The sequence below is a fragment of the Pleurodeles waltl genome, chromosome 2_1 (assembly GCF_031143425.1).
Source record: "Pleurodeles waltl isolate 20211129_DDA chromosome 2_1, aPleWal1.hap1.20221129, whole genome shotgun sequence".
Classification (NCBI taxonomy): domain Eukaryota; kingdom Metazoa; phylum Chordata; class Amphibia; order Caudata; family Salamandridae; genus Pleurodeles; species Pleurodeles waltl.
This window is the reverse complement of record NC_090438.1, coordinates 462,279,159-462,295,040: the sequence shown is the minus strand read 5'-3', so window position 1 is coordinate 462,295,040 and position 15,882 is coordinate 462,279,159. Positions and strand designations below refer to the sequence as shown.

General features: G+C 45.6%; 1 protein-coding gene across 1 annotated transcript in view; it reads left to right on the top strand.

Annotated features, from left to right (window-relative positions):
• The window catches only part of BTK (Bruton tyrosine kinase), a 448,809-nt gene that overhangs the window by 354 nt on the left and 432,573 nt on the right, over positions 1-15,882 (top strand). The window lies entirely within an intron of this gene.

Here is a 15,882-nt window from a genome sequence, read left to right as displayed (position 1 = left end):
TAAAACTACCTAGTAGCCCACTGACTTGTGAGATGTCATATTCTTGCATGCCATGACGTGACAAGCAAGATGATACATTCTAACTGCTGGGCTGCTTCATTGGGGGTCTAACTTAACAAAGTAGGCAATTTCTGTAAATGAATTGGAAATTTCTTGATCACTCTCTTGCTTATGGATTCTCTCCAAGCTAAAACAAGCTGGCAGAGTGACGGCAGCACCTGGCATCTGATGTCTGCAGTAAGACAGCGGAGAAGCTGCTGGTGGTGGTGAGATCTCTGTGCTGGACAGCTGAAATGGCCAGACATTGACACTTAGGAGAATGTGTCTGGCCTTAGCAGAGACATACTTTGATAAAAGCTGTTTGGCACGGTCACAGAGTCTCATTTTGCCCTCAGGCCAATGAGTCACGGAACATCAGTGAGATCACAACAAAGGGCAAAGGTTCATCAAGGCCATGAAGCGGACCCCTGGCTTATCAGGGGTCGCTCTCCTATCCAGATTTCATGATCTGTAGAATCGAAAAACAATGTGGCTAGTAATTTCAAGGATGGGTAATAGGAGATGAGGAATAATCTTAGCTGATTATTCCATGATGTTTTCATCCTAATACAATTAATAACAATCTATTTGTATAGTGATGGTATTCAAATGTTAATTTGAGCACCTGCAAATTATGTCAATATCCACTAGAAATATTGCGAATGATACACATATTGTTCAAGAAAGTGTGCGGAGTTAATGAATCAAGGATGTTATTATGACTTGTGAGTGCTGGGGTGTCTAAAATGGCATGTTTGGTGAAGTCAGCATCAAACAGCACCAGCAAAAGACCCCAGACCTGATCCCCAATGTGCTAAAGAACACAGTTTGGCCCTCCTCAACCAACCCGCTGTAGTATTTAGCTCTGCACTTTAAAATTGTTAGTATTCAGCACTGTGCACGTTGAATACTAGTTACAGACGGGAGTATAGGTAAGGCCTTGCCTTGTTGCCACTGAAAAGAAATCCGTGCAAATATATGACGTTGTTTACTGTGTTTCTTATGTTTGCTTTTAACGATTCTTAATTTCTGAATCACATGTCAAAGTTTCACAAATGAATATCAATATTCAGGTGCACCGTGTTGCATCGCCTACATTTCAAATCACAGACGGTAACACAATTGTAGCAGTCATAGGAAGAGATGCTGAGTCAAACCACAAGAATTCGATGCTGTAAACTACGTGTCAGCTCAGATCCCAGCCGCAGGTGCTGTAACATCCTAAACGGATTTGTCACTTCTAAGCATCTTGGTGTACAATGCACCTTTTAGAAGATTTAATAAACATTTGCAATGCAATGGGTCTCGCATCTGAGTTGGAGCTATTGGCATTGTAAATGCATAACTGGACTTTTTTGCCACATTAATTGGTTAACCCTGCCACATAATTTGGTCCTTTCTGCCACATAATTCCAGTGGCCCTGCATATAGCTAAAGGGCTAGTAGGCTTACTTGAATATTTTTTTAAACAAGGCCCTTAAAACAGAAACTACTCCCAGTTGGTACAGGAGACAGAGGGAGTGTGAGATAGAAAGAAATAGATAAAAAGAGAGAGAAAGAAAAAGAGAGAAAGAAAGAGAGCGAGAGCAAGAGAGTGGGAAGGAAAGAGAGAATGGAGAGAAAGGAGGGAGAGATAGAAAGAGAGAGGAAGAGAGGGTGGGAGAGAGAGAGTTAGGGAGACAGAGAGACAGCTAGAGGGAGAAATAGAGAGCGAGAGTAAGAGTTAGAGACAAATATAGAGAGATAGAAAGAGAGAGGAGAGAGAAAGAAAGAGAGCGATAAAAAGAGAAAGAAAGACACTGAAGAGAGAGAGAGAGGGAGTAAGGAGAGAGACATACAATTAGAAATAAGAAATAAATAGATAAAGTGGGTGAGAGAGAAAGAAAAAGAAATGTAGTAAGAGAAGGAAGAGACATAGTTAGAGAGTCAGACAGAGAGGGAGAGAGAGAAGAAAGTGAGAGAAAGAAAGAGAGAAGAGAGAGACAGAATGAGAGAGAAGCAGAGTTTGAGAGATTAAGACAGAGAGAAAGAGAAATAGATAAAGAGAGAAGAAAGAGGAAAAGAGAAAGAGTGAGGAAGAGAGCAAGAGAGAGGGTGGGAGAGAGAGGGGCTAGAGAGAGAAAAGAGGGAGAGAGATAGAGAGAAATAAAGAGAGGCAGAGATAGAGTTGAAAGAAAGACGGGGAGGGAGAGAGAGAAGAAAATGAGGGAAAGAGAGAGAGAGACAAATCAGAGAGAGAGAGATAAAGAGAGGGAGAGAGAGAGAGAGAGAGATAGAATTAGAGAGTTATCAGAAAGAGCGAAAAGAAAGTAAGAGAAAGAAAGAGAGAGAAGGAGAAAGGGAAGAGAGAGAAAAAGAGGAGTAAGAAAGACAAAGAGAAAAAAGAGAAAGTGAGAGAAAGAAGGTGAGTTATAATGAAATATAAAAAGAGAGATAGAAAGAAAAAGAGAGAGAAATAAAGAATGAAAAATAGAGAGAAGAAAGAGAAAGAGAGGAATGAGAGACATTGAGAAATAGAGATAGAGAGACAAAAGGAGAGAGAGAAAAAAAGAAAGTGGGAGAAAGGTATACAGAGGAGAGAGAGAAAAAAAGGGAGGAAGCGAAAACCAGACAGAGAGGGAGAGAGAGGAAGATAGAAGGGTGAGAGAGAGAAGGAGAGGAGGGAGAGTGAGAGAGAGAAAGGAGGAAGAGAGAGGGAGAGAAGGGAGAAAAACAGAAGGAGAGTAAAAAGTGAAATAAAAGCAAAGCGAAGGCACCCAAATCCCATGACGCCTTCAACCTGGGGGGTCAGGCGACCACATGATCATAGAAACCCCGCAGCGGGGTGCCTACAATGAAGATAACTTCATGGTGTGACTGACTCTTCTGCATAGACAGCTCTTGCTGCTGATTGGGGGTCAGTGCGTGAAGTGAGGAGGCTGAGTCCCACCTTGCCTGTGAGGTTGCTAGGGGATCATTTTGTGCCACTGGGGTATGCCTAAAAGGATAGCGCGTATTGAAGTCATGGCAAAGGAAAAAGACCCCAAGCCCACACATCATGGAAAGTTGGACGATACCCAGCAGTGGTCACCCCCTTCCTCTGCAGAACTTCACACTGTCCATGTCTGACAATGCTGCCCTACTCTTGGCCATACAATCCTACCACAAAGCACTGGAGGTATGCACAGAAGAAGTGTGTTTGGAAGTAGCTCTGCTCCGCCAAGATCTCTGTAATGTGACGGGGAGAGTCTCTGCAGCGGAATCCTGGGTTTCAGAGCTGGAAGATACATTGAAGACCCTCTGTAAGGAACTGACTGAGGTCCGAGATATTAACAAAATTGTGCTATGGTGCTATGGTGGTATGGAGATATTAACATAATTGTGCTACAGACTCCGAAAATAGGCTCTGTGAAACAATTTACGTTTTGTGGGGTTCCACAAGGGAGTGCATTTCTCCAACATGGTGCAGTTTCTGACTGACTGGTTGCTCATGATACTCTCTCAAGCTAACTTTTCCTCCTGTTTTATAATAGAACAGGCCCACCGAGCATTGGAGAGCCGCCCTCCCTCAAATGGTTATAGCAGGATTTCTAAATTACTAAGATAGATATACAATCCTAACAGAGGGACACAAGCTTGGCGAACTTTGCTATGCCAACTCCAAAATTTGTATTTTTCCTGATTACACTAGAGAAGTCCAAAAGCAGTGGCCCACCTTTGATGAAGTCAAGGCCAGACTCCGGGCCCTGCAACTGAAATACCTGCTCATGTTTCCAGCCAAGCTGAAAGTCCTCTTTCAGAGGAAATCCTTCTTCTTTTAATCCCTTGACAAAGCCTGGAACTGGCTGGAGGAACAGTCCAGGCTTCTTCAGAGACAGGACCGGGAACTTGGTTCCTGATGCTTTGCAATAGAGGAGGCCTGACAGAAAGAACAATGGTAACCCTGGCAATGGGGCATGCAGCCCTCCCAAAAAGACTTGAATCCACCATCGTGCCAAACATGCGGCGCAGACCATGAAGCGGCCGCCTTGGACTTTGACTAGGATCCAACCGCGGACTTAAAGAAGAATGAAATTGTCAACAAAGAAACAAATCTTGCTGATGCTAACACGGGGGAGCCACGATTCAGACACTGAAGGCCCTCACCCTTTGGTGCTGGCAATAAATGCTCTTCAAGAAACTCAAGATAACGTATCACTGCATCAATCTACTGCTGATCTGTAGGCAACACCGTGATGTGCCGAATGGCACATGATCCGGGGCCTGCCGAAGATCAAATTGTGTTCCCATACCCCTATATGGTCAGCTTCAGGAGCTTGAAGGTGAACGTTGGGTTACCCTCAGAAGGCCACTGTTGCCAGGGATAGCTGGCCCAATGACTATAATTCTCAACGCTTTGGGGTAATTGAACCAGTGGGGGTGGTGGGCTACAGATCTTTCATCATCCTTGCTGTGCAGTTACTATGTTAATCTTTGGAGGTTTAACTCACGGGGTCCTTGTGGGGTGGGGAGGGTGGTGGATAGGATATTTAGTTTAATGTTTTAATTGAATGGGTTTTGTTTCAATTCGGAAGAATCACCACAGACAGAATGGCCTGCAGCTCAGTCCAATCTGCTCCAGAGAATGGCTCCCTCCTCGTTCTCCTTGTTCTCTATTCTCTCTCAGCAATACAGCATAGGCTCCCCAATTACAACCACCAGAGAGAAATTCATACTCTCCTGGAATGTGAACGGACTGGGGGACAGAGTCAAACGGGGCCTAGTCACCCAATACATTAAATGACTCCAACTGTCGGTTGTCCTCCTCCAGGAAACTCATCTCAGAGGCAGACGTAAATTCCTGGCAAGACGGACTTATGTCACACTGGCACACTCAGGTTACAAAATGTTATCTAGAGGGGTGGCTTCCTGCTGAAGAAGAACCCACACTTCACAGCTCTATGAAAGTGGACCGACCCCCTGGGTAGATATGTTGGGGTTAGGAGTCATTGGGACTGACAATATGTCACACTAGTTAGTGTATATGCCTCCCCACCTCTAGGCTCCCATGCTTGATAAAATGTCTGAGACACTTCTGGAGCCCCCTCACACTTCATGTGGTTGGAGGAGACTTCAATGACACACTGATGCTCATAGAACGAGCTCAATGACCTCGGCTGCACACCCCACTTACATCTTGATTCATGACCCCACCTGGCCTCTCAGACATTTGGAGGAGGGTACACCCATTTGAGAAAACTTACTCCTCCTTCTCAGGGGCTCACAGAGTGTTCTCTCACCTCAATTATATTGTCTCCTCCACAGACGAATTGATCATGATACATCAACACTAATACTTGGCCCGTTGCCTGTCAGAGCACTTGCCCCTACTGAAGAAACTGGGCAGTAGGCATAGAAGGGGGATGGGGTGGAAGCTAAATGTGAGGGAGTTACAAGATACTGAGGTCCCCATAGGGCTCAGAGTAGATACAGAGCTCTGTTTTAAGGAAAATATGCATTCTGTCTCATCTAAGACAGTCCTTTGGGAAGCTTACCAAATGGTCCTCCGCAACAGAGCCCAAAATCTGATTGCACAAATAAAGAGGAAGTCTTCAGCCTCCCTTGAACTAGAGTGTCAACTTCTAGAACTTGAGCAAGCCGTAACGTTGCAACCCAACCCTACTCTCCTAAGGCAGCTAGTGCTGCTATGTGATGAATACAAACCCTAGTGCAAGAAGGCGCCAAAAGTCAAATGCTGGCATCCCTGCACCACTGATACGATACAGGAGACAAAGCTGGGATGCTTCTGGCCTGGTTTGGGCAAAAAGAGGCAAAGACACGTTTGGTCCACGAGTGCCGACACCTGAGGGAGGGTTCCTAGACTCTGATGAGGGAATAGCCAAAGCATTTGCTGACCATGCCGGGTAAATTGACAAAGCACCTTCATTACAGACTTTATCCTGCATAATAGATTATCTGGCATCTATCACGACTCCCATACTGGTCATGGAGAATCATGAAACACTTGAAGCAGACATTACTCTGGAGGTTGTCTGCACCGCCATACGAAACTCAACTCCAACAACATTCCGGATACTAATGGGATCCCGGTGGAGTTTTGTAAATGGTGTATGGCTCTCCTGGGCCCTCATCTCCCTAACTTGTTCAAAGAAACTGAACAGGATGGAGTTCTCCCACCCAGCCTTAGATGGGCAGTCGTAGTAGTGATTCCCAAAGACGGTAAACCCAGAGACCAATGCAGCTTGTAAAGGCCCATTTTATATCTCAGTACTAAAGGTAAAATATTGGCAATGGTCTTAGCAACCAGATTACTCCAGGTCATAACACCCTTATTTCACCTGGATCAATCAGGCTTTATGCCAGGCAGATACACACGCTACAATCTTAGACATGCTCATAATTGGTTAAATAAAATAAAGGACCGTCTGGAACCTCATACACTTCTTGTGCTTGACGCTGAGAAAGCGTTTGATGCAGTACATTGGCCCTTCCTCATACAAACATTGGTTAAGTTTGGCTTTGGCCCTATATTTAGGGGCAGGGTTGGACTGGTATACCAGGCTCCTCTGGCCTCTATACGGGTGAATGGAGTGATGTCTGTGGAAATTCCCATCAGCAGGAGCACGAGACAGGGTTGCCCCCTGCCTCTCATGTTATTTGCTCTAGTTATTGAGGTGCTGGCATGCAAAGTGCTGGCTCATCCAGAAATCCATGGCTTTACTATCTCGGGTAGTGGCATGCCAGAGGAAAAGATCTTGCTTTATGCGTACAACATCCTGTTATATGTGACAGCACCATCCCATTGCTTGCCCCAGGTCTTCTACACAACCACACATTTGAAGAGTACATGATTCACTCAGGGTACTGTATTAAGTGAGATAAATCCATACTGTATCTCCCACACACTGGGATTGCAGTGCCCCCTCTTTCCCAGTGACTTCCACTCACCACCTTGTGGTTCAAATACCTCAATATTTCTGACTCTGAACAGAGACACCTCCTTTGAGCGTAATCTCTGGAGAGTGGTGAGAGTCTATTGAGAAAACATAGAGAGATGGCGAGGACTGCCTCTGACACTCATTGGGAGAGTGCATAAAATGATTTCACTGCCTAAACTCCTCTATGGTCTACAGCACACATATTACCCCATTTCCCTGGAAATGTTCACAATGATAAACCGAGATCTGCAGACGCTCATATGGAATGGCAGTCATCCCAGGATTGCTCTTACAACTATGAAGCATAATCAATACAATGGTGGCATTGCCCTTCCAGGTTTGCGCGCCTATTACTGGGCATCTCAGCTCATCAACGTTAATGACTAAGTCTTTGCACCTCTTGATCACCCAACATTCCAACTGGAACAATCAAAATGGTCCTCCTATTTACATTATCTCTATAGGGGCCGTGGAACTCTGGCCTCCTCCTGGCCACAATCAATCAAGCAAATAATTTCATAAGCACACTACTCACCTGGTAGGGTCTCAAGGTGCTGGGAGCAGGGAGGGGGCGGTTACCGCTCGAAAAGCCACGTTTTAGGTGCTTTCTGAAGGTTAGGAGGTCCTGGGTCTTGCGTAGGTCTTGGCAGCAAGGTGGGAGAAGGATCTGCCGCCGGAGGTGGTGCGTTGGATGTGGTGGACTTTAGCGAGGTCTGCAGAGCGGAGCTATCGAGTTGGTATGTGAAAGTTGACTCGTTCGTTAAGGTAGGCCGGTCCAGTGTTGTGGAGGGCTTTGTGAGTGTGGACAAGGATTTTGAAAATTATGTTGATGTTGACACAGGTGGTGATTAGACCCTGTGAGAATGCAGTGAGAACCATTGGGTGGTATGGTAGACCTACGAAAGAAGCACCATTGTGGAAAGGATGTTGGCTCCCTGAGGTTCGAAAACTATGGGGCTTTTACATATGGGATCTGATTGAGATCTCCAAGCTGGGAGACCTGCTTGAGAACAGTAACATCATGACATATGCCTCACTTAAGCACAACTATGCCATGCATGACAGTCAATTTCTAAAATATTCAGAAATAAGGCATGCATGGAGGGCACAGGGACTACCCGGGGAGGCCGTCTGGGACTATGCCCCTCCAGAGGGGCTACTACTGATGGATGAAAAGGGGAGGGTGGCAACCTCCGTCACTTACAAAGCACTCAACAATATCATGCCGGACAGGCTAGTGAAACTCAGGGAGAAATGGATGCAGGAGGTGGGAAAAATGGAAGATGTTGATTGGGAGGCAGCCCTGATACATCCAAGGGAGATGGCTATAAAATCCAGACTGCAACTGGTCCAACTCAAGATACTTCAAAGGGTATACTGTGATAGACACCACCTCCATGCTTTGGAGATTGCTCAGGATCCATACTTTCTGCGGAGTCAGAGTACAGAAGGCTCATTTCTCAATACACTCTGGGACTGTCCCCGCATATAGGAGTACTGGATGGTAATCACAGGGGAACTTGGTGAACTCCTATCCAAGCCAGTTTCTTTAGATCCTAGCAAATGATGTTGATCTCCCCAGGGCCCAACTTTTGTTGTGTAATCTTGGATTAGTGGTCACCAAGAGAGACATAGCCAGACAGTGGGGGTCCAGAGAGTGCCCAACACTATAGGAATGGAAAAGGGGTATGGATATGTACTTGGTGGCTGAAAAAAATCACGTACGTCAGTAGGGGCTGACCCTGGAAATTCTGTAAAGTATGGGGCAAATGGTTGGAGCATTATTCACTCGAAGTATTGTAATTTCACGAGACGCAGGAGAGAGGAGGGTTTCACTGAGTCCCTGTGTATACTATCATGACATGGTGTGGGTTGTACTCTGGAATTCTATCCTATTATCCGAACAATGTGGAGCCAAAATGTCTGTGGGAGAGGGAGGGGAGGGAAGGTGCAAAGAGGGGGTGGTTAAGGTTTGTTGTTATTTTTACATGGAACAAGGTTATCCTGCGGTACTGTTATCTATTGCTTGCTTTTTGTCATACTTGTTTTATTTCTGAAAACAAAAAAAACAATATTTAAAAAAAAAAAGAAATTTGTGAGATCTCCTGTCCTGTGACCATGGCCTTGTAGGCCTCCCAAAGTGTCTACTCGAAGTCGAGTTTTCTGTAAAGTATGGTCCGTTGTCAACACCGGGCCCTCTCGTATGGTCTGTTGCATGAAGGGTGACAATCCCTCACCCAGACCCTCAGCCCAGCATGAATTTTACCCATATTGGGAAGTGATCCTTTATCCATCTAGCCAGATGGCAAACCTCTACGTAGTGTTGTGCTGGTTGGTAGTGTGGGAAGAGATAATCAATATGGGACAGGCTCCAGTGTGCACCCGAGTGATAGGTGTATTGCTGAACCCCTGGATTGTGTTCACATCAAATGTCCACCATCCCCAGGGTGGACACAAAGTGTGCGAGGGGACTGTGAATTGTGCTTGTGATTCGGGAGGGCCAACAATCACTCTTCTCATCCTTTGCTAAATTGAAATTGGCCCCCATGAGCAGCAGTATTCCCTTGGGTAGTTGCAGTAGTAAGGAACAGAGTGTGAAGGTTTATAGATGAGGAGGGATGTACACTGAGCAGATATTGCTTGTGTGACCCTCCCAGGACCTCAAGACGGCCATGCACCTCCCTTGGGGGTATATCCATGTACTTTGAATCATGAGTGGGAGCGTGTGCTTCACCAAGATTCCCACTCTTCTTGAGCCCTTTGTATAGCCCGCGTGGGCTACCATTCTGAACCCCCATTAATCTAAACCATGGTTGGTATTACCAGGGTTTCCTGGACTGGTAAAATGTCACTTGTCTCCAACCCTCGAACCATTTCTATGTCTCTTCAGGAGATCCAAAATGCTATGGCCATCATTTCGACATGGTGGTGGACTCACCGCCGACGGGTCAGCAGTGAAGACTGCCAAATTCCGAGTTTGCTGGTTTGACTGACGCCAAACCGCTGATGCTCTGCCCATCCTGACACTTTTCCGTGGTCCGCCAGGCTGGAGGTGAGCACCTCCAGCACGCCGGATGCCGTAATACTGCTAGCGGCATTACGACGTGGGAGACCACCAGCATTTTTCTGGGGTTGCACTGCTAGAAAAAGTTGGCGGTCTTGCATCCTAGCGACAAGAATAAGCATTCCTATCGCCAGGATACACTTGCACACACTTCCATATACCTGCATGCATGCACTCACACACTTCTACACACAAACAAACACCCCCCACTCACCCATGCAAACATGACATACCCACTTATTCACACTGACAAACATACACAAACACTGCTGACATGCACGCATTCACTCCCCCTCCCCCCTCAAATGCATACCCACATTCACGCCCCTCCCCCGCATGCATCCATTCACCCCATCTATCCGCATTCACCAACATACATGCACCCACTTCCCTCTGCATTCACAGCACGCACTCACACACACACACACGCACATACACCCCTCCCCTGTCATACAATCCACTTACCTCGTCTGTCGAGGAGGTCGTCCAGGAGGGGATGAGTCCTGGAGCTTCCACTGCTGGCCGTGCCCCGCCATCATGACACCTCCATGCCGTATTACGGGTTGTAATACAGCGTGTGGCGTCCTTTGGCGTGGCGGTGCCGGTGGCTGTATCACGTCTGCACCGCCGACTGCCAGCATGACTGGTGTAGGAATTCCACCCGATTTCAGGCGGAATTCCAAAATCAGTCACAATAGGGCGATCTTAAGACCACCTGCACTGGTGTTCTATTGGCACCTGTGGCTTCAACGGTCTTGCGAAAATACTGCCAACGTCGTAATGAGGGCCTTTGTTTTTCCTTATGCCACCACTCTCAATTTGGCAGGGAACAACATTCAATATTTGAGTTCCCAGTTCCGCAACTCTTTCTTTGCTCATCAAACTTGTGTTAAAGACATTGAACCCGCAGGGTAGACTCCGGAGAGAAGAAGCTGATGGTTGCATTTTCGTACCAGAGAGATGGGCTACTCCATGCAGCCTGTAGGATGATGTCTTGATATCTGTGATTGAAGATGCAAGCAAAAATGGTGCATGGCCCTCAGCCGTGGTGCACTTCCTGGGACTTTGTGGGCACACTGTATTGAGAAGAACTTGGACAGACCTCTTAGTTGAAATGTATTGAGGATAGGATCCTCTAAAAAGAGGTTAGTGCTGGGGTCTTCTGCCCTCCCTGGGAACCCAACGACTCTCTTGGAGAAGCCTTTATAATTGTCTACTCTTGCTTCATAGCCTTTGCGCCCACTCATAACACATTCATCTGCACTTTCAGGCTTTTAGTTTCTGCTATTAGCACCACCACAGAGTTCTCCCTCTCTTTAACTCTTTCCCCCATTGGGCACAGTTCAGCCTGAAGTAGGGTGACTTCAGTGGTGACCAAGTCTATCTTTGTTTCTAAGGAGTCACAGACTTCTTGTATTGCCTCCATAATGCCTGTAAAGGTGGGCAACTCATCTGCTTGATATCTCGAGAACCCCCACAGCCAGCCCAGTTGCTGTGTCCTTGGGCAAGATTTATTTATCTAACTTCGTTTGATGGGAGGTCCAGCCCCCCTTCTCCCCGTCATCCTTGGTGGGTCCGCTATAGTAGGCCACACTTGGCACTGCAGAGATATTCACCGCCGCCTGCTGCCTGCCTAGGGCACTCCTTCTCATGGCATCCTCCTCAGGCCTCTTGAGATTCCCCTCGCTAGCTGGTGGGTTTCCCTTCATTGCTGATTAGGGTAGGCAGAGTGCTGTTTTGGATTCTGTCTGCCATGCAGCAGGTCGAGCTGACTGACTGGCAGCCGCAAAGCTGTAGTCAAGGTGTCGTGGACCTCCTACTCCTGCTGGGCCAGATTAGTCTTCTTGCCCAATGTGCTGGGACCTCTTTAGCCTGAGGCTGTCTGCACCTAAGGCCGTGGCTTCCATGCCAGTGCAGGCCCCAGATGTCAGCGTGACTGTCCAGGGCTGTGCTGGGTCTGAGACTCTGACAATTGGCTCCCCCAGGTCCGGCAGATCTTGCTTTTGTTTGATGGACGGGTTTGCAGTCCCTTTCGTCAACGGTTGGCCATGCTCTCCCAGCTCCACAATATTGACTATATCTATATTGTCAAGGTAAGCATATACAGGTAAGTATACACTTACTATTCTTAACACCACATGTACTTACCTAATCGTTGAGATGAGCAGATGTGGAGTTAAGAATAACAAATATATAAATACCTACACATGCTTACTCTGATGATATAACAGTGGGCTAAATTGTAGATGTGATATTGATTTAAGCAATATTTTCGCCTACGTGTTCTGACACAGAACTCTAGTTGAATGCAAGCGTATATAAATTGTATCCCCGCCACAATCTGTTGCATTTTAAATAGCGTGTGTGATTTTGTTTTGCAAGTTTATTCACCTTGCCTCTTGCATCCTTCCATGCCCTTGTATAGGTATTATGAGTCACTATTGAGGGCTGTTCGTTGTATGGTACTTTGAATGTCCATGTTTATCAGTTTTTGTGGGACCTTCCATGCAAGTCGATTAAAAATACAGAACAAAAAAATATCAATATACATTAAAAACCCTATCACATTTTCAAAATATTAAAACAGCTGTAAAAAAATACACGGTGACATTAATGAATAATGGTTGTAATACAACATTCAAAACGTATTCAACATTAAGTACAAAACTCCAAATAACCATATTTCTTACAAATCTACAGCGAATTGCAAATTGGAATTTACAATTAACAAACAATTCGAGTTTGAATGTTGACATGACAAAGCATACATTTACAATTTACAATTACCTCCTGGTACCATAGCCGAATGATGTTTTTATGTACATTTTTGTAGCATTTTGCACGTGTATAAATAAGGACTGGGGAGTGGTTGTGAATTTCATATTATATGTCACGTGACGCCATAGAGGCAACTGTCAGGCAATATTAAAATCTGGTGCAACATGAATGCTCTTCTGAAGTGTTTGACGGTCCAAACAAAGAAGAGGCATGTGAAAGAGTATGGCCTCAGTTTTTGGAACCAGTTTAATTTTTTATTGATAATGCATTGATTTTATGATAAGTTGTGCTGTTCAAGGCTATCAAAATATGATTTTATTGCTGGGTTTCAATGATCTTAGACAGTGGTTCCCAACCTTTTGACTTCTGTGGACCCCCATTTTATCAATACTGGAGCCCGGGGACCCCCACTGAATCATTATTGGAACCCGGGGACCCCCACTGAGTCATTACTGGTATCTGGGACCTAATATTATTAAATTCTTGAAGCAGTCGCGGACCTCCTGAGGAGGCTTTGCGGACCCCCAGGGGTCCCCGGCCCACAGGTTGGGAACCACTGATCTTAGAGACAAAATATTTTTCTATCGTGATTGTTTATGCCAATTACACACAATGTTACACAAACGCGAAAGGGTCTATTTTCTGTAGATTCACAAATTACATCCTCATCCTGATAGACTTTTCACATGTTGAGATTTTTTGGTGGTTTCCAGAATGTTCTATCTTATAGGAAGATTTTTTTTTAATAAGTAAAAGGCATACTACTGTTATGGAGCTAAAGTCTGGGATGAGTTGCGCCTCAGCTTCTCGCTTTACTTTTTCATAACAGATGTTGACTTTACTCCAATAAAAGTGCCTCACACTTGTATGATGGGAAATATTATTTATTGCCAATTCAGTAGATTTTTTTTGTATTTCTAACATGGAAAAAAATTAATTGGCTGTGGTAAATTCAACATTAATGTGCAGTCGGTTTCAAGATACACACATTGATGTATAATCCCCAGGTCTATACTTGTAGTACAACGTTTTGTAAGTATGACATTTTGTGTATTCATGCACATCCACGTTTTTTAATTCCTGTTTATTGAAAGGATTGCATACAAGGCAAGAAAGATCTTCAAATACATTTCTGGTCATCGTGAACAAGAATTCATGAAACATTACAACAATGAACAGAGTTATCAATGCCATTTGTGTGGCCTGAGCTGGCCCATACCTGAGAGGTTTTGGACCACATACCAAAGGGGATTAGGGTGGGGGGGGCATGTTTGCAGTGGTGGGAGGATCTCTCCAGTGCACCCGTGTTGTGGCCAAGGAGTTATGGCAACTTGAGGGAGGGGGGAGGGGAGAAGAAAGGGATGGGACAAGGGCCAAATAGATGGAGTGTGCCGAGAGGAGTCCACAAGCTCTGTGACAGAAGAGTTTATGCAGGGTGTGAGGGTATCGTAGAAGAGTATCAAACCCAGACTATGGTGGTTGTGGAGCAGAGCCTGGATCTAACACCAATAATATTATATCCCAACATGTGGTGTGTGGCCTTCCCAGCCTTGCATCATAGTTTTCTGAACACATCGTTCCTGTGCCCAACATTTGAGTTCTAGTTTCCAGGCAAGGATGAGTGGGCCAGCAGCGACCCTTTAGTTCATCACTAATGCCTACTTTGAGACAGTCAGATTTAATGAATTCAGACTTTGGGGTACTGATGTGGTGTGTACTGGTGATATGCTAGAGGCAGCCGCAGATCTCAGTAAAGAAGGGCCTAAATACAGGGCATTGCCAGGTCATATGAAAAAAATCAGCAAGTTCAGAGTTGCATCTAGGGCACCTATGAGAGTAGTAAATACCCTGTGCAGTTGTGTCATGGTCAGGTAGGTGCGATGAACATAGTTAAATTGTAGCAGCTTCCAACCTCGTTTTGAGACACATCCCAGGATACTGGACCAGTCCTGGTCGGACAGGTCACTCTACAAGCCTTGGCTCTAGCAGAGCCAGGGACGGAGTAGTAGTACTCCAACACCCCCACACAAAGCCCTGTACACATTAGTGATTGTGTGTGTTTTGCGGCTCCAAGCGGAGAGCATGTTCAGGACTGGGTTGGTGTCTAGTTCTGCATCGGGGACACCCCAGATGCCACCTGTTAGGTATCTTAAGTCTAGATCCCCTAACCCTATAAAACTCAGACTTACTTCAATGTGCTATTTATCAGGATGGCAGATATGGTGAACTGCAGACACATAGCCTGTCCCATGTCATGGGGTGCTTTCAGGTCCCTTTGTTTTCATGGACTCAGTGGTAATTGGGAACCCACCTTTTGTGCTTAGAATGTCATACTCAAGCATTTGTACGAATAATGACACAATGTATATTGAAAAACATTTATTACTATGATCTGCTATATAGTACATGCATTGTGACTCAAGACATATAAAACATATTGCTGTTATCATGGTTACTAGAAATGTGACAATGGCAAACACTTCTACCATGTCCCTCAGGACTATGGCCCTCATTATGAACTTGCCGGCAATCACTGCCGACCACCGTGCTGATGGTGAACAAAACACCGCCAGTGGCGGTGAACTGCATACCGCCGTATAATGATACCAAAAAGACAAACATTTAAAAATCTTGTAACCTCTACCCACTGCCAGGGCCAACAACGGCAGAAAGGCAGTACACCTCACCCCGCCACCGCCATGCAGACAAATCTCCCGTCCACCAAATAATGATGCACAAATCAGCTCGGCAGACAGTGACTGTCGAATGACCATTGGCGGTACGGACCCCCACGGCCAGCAATGGGACCCGCCAACAACAAGTGCACACATTGGCAAGTTTGAAAACCACACACCTGACACACATCCACAACACTTTAAAACACACATATACACACCCCACAATGATTTGCAACACCAATAGCACGACAGATATTGACAACACACATACACTGAACTCATACATAGCACAACCACAATCACAAGCCACACACCCAACCACACAACAGCACCCTCACCAATACACCTACAACACACTACCCACAACACACACCATGGCACCCTCTAAGTACCCCCACTTCACAGA